The 8,315-nt window shown below is 27.6% G+C and overlaps 1 long non-coding RNA gene across 1 annotated transcript; it reads left to right on the top strand.

Moving 5' to 3' along the window:
- The first annotated feature begins 777 nt into the window (after positions 1 to 777).
- LOC107894827 (uncharacterized) lies at positions 778 to 1,583 on the top strand. The gene is made up of 2 exons (XR_001683273.2): positions 778 to 946; positions 1,314 to 1,583. It is a non-coding gene; the product is annotated as an uncharacterized lncRNA (long non-coding RNA).
- Positions 1,584 to 8,315: the final 6,732 nt, after the last annotated feature.

The following is an 8,315-nucleotide window of genomic DNA, read 5'->3' as shown; positions in this document are numbered from 1 at the left end:
TAATAAAAATATGTACATGAAATAGGATAAAAACATATAACTAATAATACTAGCAATACATACGTAATATGTATAAGAGCATATACGATACACATATATATTAGAAATGATAATAATGTAAAGAAAAAAATAATTATTAATAATATTACATAAATGTATATATTAAAAATAAATATATGATAATATTAAAAGTATATACGTAATGTATACATAATATATAAAAATATATGCATAAAAGAAATCACTAACTAAATAATATAGGATAAAAAAACTACAGCAAAAGAAAGAATATATATATATATATATATATGTATATATGCATAAATAAATAACTAATTAAATCCTAAAGAATATAAACCACAAACTAAACTTAATTGAAAAAAAATTCAAAATTGAAAGGATAATTTTTAAATAAAACAAACTATTAAAAACTGAGCCAAGGATTAAAATACAAATGCACATAAATGATTGAGGATCAAAACAGAAAATATACCAAATCGCACAACGCTGCGTTTAGACGTGGATTAATTTGCAATAACGTGCAAATTTCCGGGACGAATTAAAAACAAAGAAAGGCATAGATGGCCTAATTGAATAACCACACAAAAGGGAGGGATCAAACGTGTAAATATCCCTTTTAAGGAAGAAAACACTCGGATCCTGTAAAAGGCGGTTCGGGTCACACGGATTTAGCACCAAACGGTGCCGTTTCGGCACTTAAACCACCCACCCAAAACGCTACCGTTTTGTGAGTGTATACAAGGCCCAATTTTTGTTACAAAATTCATTTTAGCCTTCAAAATAAAAAAAAAAAACTGAAAAAGGCCCTTCAACCCTCTCTCCCTTTTCTTTCTGCCAACCCAGAATCCGGCAAGTAGCAGACCGGTCGCTGTCATGTAGTCCGCCGTGCCGGCCACCGTACACAGTGGCCGGAAATTGCCTGGAGGTAATTTTTTTCTCTCATTTATTATTATTTATTATTTATTTATCTAATATGTATATATGTATTGTTTGTATTAGAGTAAAAATAATATATGCAAGCAAGTTCGAAAAAAGAAAAAAGAAAAAAAATAAGATAAATAGACCTTTGTAACCTGATTCTTGATCTAATTTCCTTATTTTGTTTTTGATATTTTTGTTTGATTCTCGGTCTATGCTCTATCTACTATTCTCGTTTTTTTGTTTTGTATTTTTTTAAAACTTTTTCATTCCAAAAAAAATAAAATCCCTTTCTTTACATTCTGTTTGGCTATATATAGCCGAATACAACATTATCTTTTCTTGCTTCTGTCTTTTCTGTTTAATGCTTGCAGGTGTAGCTTGGGCGGTGAAGTGGGTGGCTGACCGGCATGGGGTGATGGGACAGGGGTCAGAGGCGGCAGCAGCTAGTTTAGGGTTTTGTTTTTTCTTATTTTTGATTTTGGGTATTAGGCTGATTGGGCTAGGGTTAGGTATTGGGCTAGGGTTTCATTTGTAATTGGGTTTGGGGTATTTGTTTAGTTTGGGCCCTCAAATTGGGCTTGTACAGCCTTTGTACAGTATTTACCTTTGTGGAATATAAAGTCATTGAGATTCTTCTCCAACATATAAACATAATCAATGATTGTTTGCATACCATATAGTTTAGAACTTTTTTATTTGTATTACAAGAGGATTGGATTTAGAAATAAGAAATAAATAATTATAAGATATTTCTAGTTTATAACATGTTGTAATTGATAACCATGAATACTGTGGTTATTCAAATTCGAGTGCGAGTGTCGGGCAGTAGATTTGCTCAAAATATCCTTTTCAAAATTTAACATAATGTTTGTTTTCTTTCAATTATTTTTTTCTAATGCAAATCATCAGCTAAGAAACTACCAATATAGACACTGTGGCGGTTATCAGTATCAATCATTTTAAGCTTGTGTTACTCTTCATGATCATCTTTCTTTTTATCTAATACATAAATGTTGTCTTCAATTGTTTAATTTGCCACGGGTCTTAAATTGAATTTCACAATCATCATAATATAGTATTATTCTTTTTACTTCTGGCATTTCATTAGTATTTGACTTAAATTTGTCACTTGAATTTTTAGAGCAAATTTATAACATACTTTTGCCATGAAATCCAGGGTAGTTTGCATGTTATTCACAAAATTAGATTGAGAATAGGTTCATGATATGGAATTATAGCATGTATGTTATTTAATTTGATATTTGTATGCTTCTGACCTTGCAACTGGTGTTATTAGGGTTAGTTGATTTAAGATCACAACCTTCAATTATTTTAGTTCGCTGATTTAAGATCGCAACTCTTATCAGCTTGATGACCTACGTTCACAGTTGATATTATTAAGGCTAGCTGATTTAAGATCGCAACCTCTAATTATTTGAGTTCGCTGATTTAATATCGCAACTCCTAACTGCTTGATGACCTACGTTCACAGCTGATGTTATTAAGGCTAATTGATTTAAGATCCCAACCTCCAATTATTTGAGTTCGCTGATTTAAGATCGCAACTCCTAACAGCTCGCTAACCTCCATTCATAGTTAATGTTATTAAGGCTAGCTGATTTAAGATCGCAGCCTCCAATTATTTAAGTTCGCTAATTTAATATCGCAACTCCTAACAGCTCACTGACCTACGTTCACATATGATGTTATTAAGGCTAGCTGATTTAAGATCGCAACCTCCAATTATTTGAGTTCATTGATTTAAGATCGCAACTTCTAATAGTTCGCTGACTTACGCTCAGAGGTGATATTATTAAGGTTTGCAATTTTTGATATTCCAACAATTCACTTGATTTAATCTCGCGACTATCACTTTTAAAGCTCGCTAATTTCTTCGACAAGGTGAAAAACAAATTTTTACTTACAAGAAATACAGTTCGCATTGTTCTACAACATGGTTTGTTTCTTTAAAATCATTCCTTTAACTTCAATATCACATCATCGAACAACGAAACCTACTCAATAAAGTTTCGTATTAAAACTTACGTAGTAAGCTCCCAATTACATGTTCCACACATCTAAGTTTGTCTCAAAAGAGTTTATACCTCTTCTTGTACAAGGTGGAGGACAAATTGTTATACAATTATAAGAAAATATATAAAAAGCTGACCTAAGATCCGACCTGAAATATACATGGTTTAAATAGCCTCAAACACTCCATTTGAGAGGGGCGTACGGGAGAAAAAACCCCATCTTTATTATCTTCTTCCTCTCTTCTCCTGGACCAAAACTCTTCTTCCTTCTTGGAACTCCACCGTTGATACCATGTATCAACAAAAATCTTATTTAATGGTTAAGTAATAATTTTAATAATGAAAAGACTTAATTGCTATAATATTGATAGTTTGATGATGGTATTAGAATATTTTAAAAGTTCAAATACCAATTTAAAATGAGAAGTATAATTTAAGAATGTATAATGCAATTAATTCTTAAAAAATAATAAAAATGATAAGGACATATTGTTAGTGCAACACTGTTGTTGGCCATATGATATACACAATGTTGCAACCATACAAACAACAATCTAAGTTGGTATTTTGACTTGTACTTATCTACCCTTTTATTTCCTTTTTTTTTTAATGCTAGAAAAATAAGTTTTTTTATGTAATAGGAAACTAGATAATGTAGAGTCGGTGATGCAATGGTTTTAGAGTTTCCTTTTAAGATATTGATGGAAAAGATAGATGGATTAGCATTGTGAAATATGGGATGAAGTTTTTAGAGTAAAATGGAAGTTTATATAAGAGAGTATGAATTGAGAAAGCAGATACAATATTTTGTTGGTGCAATTGAGAGTTCAATATAAAAACTTTGTTGAGAGAACTTATTAATAGATTCATTTAATTCACCAATCAGCATAATCATCCTTACTGCATTCTAGTTTCTGTTATCTGCTTGTTATTATATAACGTTACAAAAATTAGTATACCATTGTTGTTTCATATGTCAAATGAAAATTATTCCTTCCGCAAGGGAAAAGTAGTAAAAAGCCGTCCACTAGGGGGGGGCTAACAAATTTTTCACCCATGGGAGGAGGTTGAGAGAAAGCAGTAATGATTAAAGCGGTTACTCAAATGAAAATGATATTTTATGTAAAGTGCACCAACATTGAACAAAAAACACAGTAAAGATAAAGTTGCTTGGCATTGCAATGTGAATAAGAATGGCATACACTAGAATTAATATATACAAAAGAAAAAGCATAGTGTGACCATGCCAGGTAGATTTTTATTTATTCAGATGGCTGGTGGGGACCTCCCTTTAAGTCTTGAATGGCAAAAGTGGTCTTTCCTCCTTTAACATTAAAATTTTTAAATAACAAAATATCTATCTTTTCATGCTATCCATTTTGATTAAATTGGGTGTTAGTTTGATTAATATTATTTTTAGTATAGGAGGTTATGAATTCGAGTACATTGAAGGGCATTATCCTCCTAATTAAGAGTTGAAGAGGAATTATGGGTAGTTCTAAATTTTGTATTAAAAAAAATAGAAGTTATAAAAATCTATAATAAAATTAATGTTAAAAAACCTTTCAGTTTTTGATAAATTTTAGTGGACTAATTTTTCAAATTTTCTTACACTTATATCCTTAAAAGAAGTTATTTTTGAAGTAAGGGTGAATTATTTTTTCTATAATCTTAAATTGGATGTTAATAGCATAAGTAGTAGTTAATATTCTTTTCTGGTGGTGAAACTAGGTAGATAATTGGTTCATCACTTTGATTAGTTCCATCGATCTAATTAGAAAATTATTAAAATTTTATAAAAATAGGAAAAATGATGTTTTGCTCGACTCATTTAATTCGTACTAGTTTATTGGTCAATTGACTTAGCCTCTTGTTTTGAACTAGTTTTCCAGTGGATTTGGTTTTGAAAATCATGAACTTAACTTGGTAGGAAACAATTTTAGTGTTTAATAATTATATTGGGTTTTAATTAATTTTGAAATGGAACCGGATTTGATCCCTCAACAAAGAGCAAAACTTTTTTTATTGTTGTTTTCTCCATCCACAAAATTTAAAGTAGAAATATTATTAAAGAGAGATGGAATTTTTTACCATTCAAGTTATTAATAAAATTATGTACTTTTGGAGTGCGTTAAAAAATTGTGATCATTTTCTAATTTGTAGGTTTTTGGGGGCTAAGATTTTTATTCTTTTATCAATGCTAACTAATAAGGATATGAGTAAGACGGAAACTTGGACTTGGTTGATCCTTTGGACTACTTTGGAAAGAATCCATGGAGTTTAGAGCTTCAAAACCCTTTCCCCTTTTAGTCATAAAACAACTAATCATCTTTAATTATTAATTAAATAATAAAAATGTAGGATCTAATGTCTTTGTTCCACCGGATTTATTAGGAAATAAAATCCAATAAAAAGAAGAAAAAGGTCCCTGATAATCCAAGTCTTAGAATGTACGTAGAAGGGTAGGAGGGGCACATGGTATACGCCACCGTCAAGGAAAAGCAAAACATCATTATATTAATATATAATAACTTATCTCATCTTCAAAATTTTATAAAAAAATTCAGTTTAGCCCTTCATTTAATCTTTTGTTTTTTTAACTTTTAAACTTATATTTTTTTTGTAAAATCATTTAACTTTTGTTAACGTAGAATACACATTGATTGTCATGTGATAAAAAATTTATAAAAATTATTTTTAAAATTTAAAAATTATTAAAATTATTGAAAAAGTATAAAAATTATAATTTTTAATTATTTTAAATTTTAAAAAATTAATTAAATAGTGATGTGACATACATGTAAATTTGGAGTGATTTGATAAGAGAAAAAATCATGGTGTAAATTCTTAAAAGCGTAATTCCATGCATAGTTTGGAGGTGGAAACATTATTATATAATAAAATTGAAAAATTATTTGTTGATGTGTTGGATTAATTAATTAATGGTGTGGCAATGTATGCTTTAGTTGTTATTCTTTACTCTTCCATTGTTATATAATATACATGCTATTCTTGAAGAATACAAGTTCGCTTTATCAATACCCCTGACATAAAGCTTTGAATCAGATTACAATATTATTAATCTCAGCTACTCATGACTTTTGTTCCTTTTTTAGGGTGAAGTAGCAACTGTAATTAACTGAAATGCCCACTTTTTCTACATTTACACTCATCTTTGGGGGTATTATAATTACCTATGTAATTCACCCATTTTGATTGGGATGCTTTAACTCCATAAATTTGTTGAAGTGTGATTTTAAGTTAAATTTTTTTTTAATATTTCAAAAAATTTAGGTTTAATTCTTTAATTCTTTTTTGATAAATTTATAGGTGTGATATTTTGAAATACATAAATACTCACTTAATTTGTAACAATATAACGGAAATAATGATGTTGTAATGAAGTTAAATTTAATAAAAGAGTTTTAACGATGTTAACAATTGAACATACATCTTCAAATATGAAAAATTCCTTTAAAAAAAATATTAAGGACTGAATTCTAAATATAAGAATAATATAAAGACTTGAAGTATATTTTAACCAAAATATTATACTATTATAAATTTAGTTGAAGTGATAAAATTATTTGCTGACATCATTAATCAGGATCCAATTTGGATATTGTATTATCCATTCCACTTCTGATAATCAAAGATATGTGTGTGTTGGCGCTGTTAGGTACAAAGACATTAAATCTAGTGATTCGTGAAATTGAACAACTACTTGATACATTCATCTATAATTAAATAGTTTAATGAACAAATACATATAACAAAGAGTAATTATTTTATACCTTATTAATGAAGTTTTTAAACTTCATATGAGATGTAATATATATTATATTTAATTTTTATTATATCTAACGGTTATAAGTTTATTTATTAAATCTAAAAACTCATATCTCGATTTATCAGATAATTTTAAGGTTAATTTCTATCACACTTTTAGCTTAAACTTCAATTTATTTTATGCATTTGTGTATATATATAAATATAAATAAAATTTGTCACACTCATAATTTATATATAAACTTGAATTTTTTTCTCAATTCTTTGGTTCAACGCTTTCAAAAATAATGACCGAAAATATTGCAAAAAGGGAAAAAAAATCCAAATCGAGATTTATCAAATCTTTAATTGTACATTTCATAGGTATTTTCCTTTTCCAATGATATATATATATATTTTTTATTTTTTTTTTCAAAATTTGAAGAGTGCTCAACTTTTCCAACAAAGATGTGCTAATCATTCATCATTAAAATGTCATCAACAAAAGATGAAGCACAGTGAGTCTAGTTTTGTCTCTCTCTTTTTTTTTTCTTTTTTTCTTTTTATAATATAAATAAGGCCACATGTTGATAAAACCAAATTTAATAAGCCTTTAACAAAGTATATGATTATTAAATGCAGAGTTCAAAGTTTTAATGAGTTGTCAATTGCTTTAATAATAATAAGGTCCATAAATTAATGTCGGTATACATGTACGTACTAGGTAGGATAATCATTGTGTATTTGGAATAATTAATTATATGCCAAGAGTACAAGGAAAGAATTGTACAATCCCCATTAGATTTTAAAATTTAGAATTTAGAATTTAGAAATGAATATTATTATACAATATTAAATAAATACAACACAAAGTGAAAGAAATAGTATATATAAACATATAATAATTAGTATTGATTTTATTATTAGTGTAGAAGAACATAAGTTTAAGTGTGTTTAAATATATTTATCATTTTATTTAAAAATTAGAGAAGAATTATAAATAATTTTAAATATTATATCCCATAATATAATACTTTAAACATATTTATAATGCTTAAAATATACATAAAATATACTAAGGATCAAAGCTACCAACATTGTCTAAATATAATAAATTCATTTGAGCAAGAAAAATATAATAAACTCATAACTATTCATGTGTTGCAAATTTAATGTGGATATTAACCATTCATGTATAGATATTATTTTAGTTATAATACGTGGGATTTTTTTATACTTGTTTCATAAATCATTAATTTTTTTTATTTTATTGAAAATAAAAATTTTAACATTTAATATTTTAAAAATATTTGATAATCATTTTTATTTTTTACTTAATATAAAATTTTTCACAAAAAATAAAAGTTCAATAAGATAAGTAGGTAGATAGCTACTTATCACTTAATAGAGAAAATATTATGTTAATTTTATTTTATCATAAATTATCCCTTTTTCTTAATAATCTCCTTATAGGTTTTTGATCGTATCTGCTATTTTTGACACAATGTCTAAAACTATCCATAACTCTTCCCCAACTCATAAATAGAAGGAAAATGCGCTTCAGTATACTAG

The sequence above is a fragment of the Gossypium hirsutum genome, chromosome A13 (genome assembly GCF_007990345.1).
Source record: "Gossypium hirsutum isolate 1008001.06 chromosome A13, Gossypium_hirsutum_v2.1, whole genome shotgun sequence".
Lineage (NCBI taxonomy): Eukaryota > Viridiplantae > Streptophyta > Magnoliopsida > Malvales > Malvaceae > Gossypium > Gossypium hirsutum.
The sequence above is the reverse complement of the archived record's forward strand: the minus strand, read 5'-3'. Positions and strand labels throughout refer to the sequence as shown.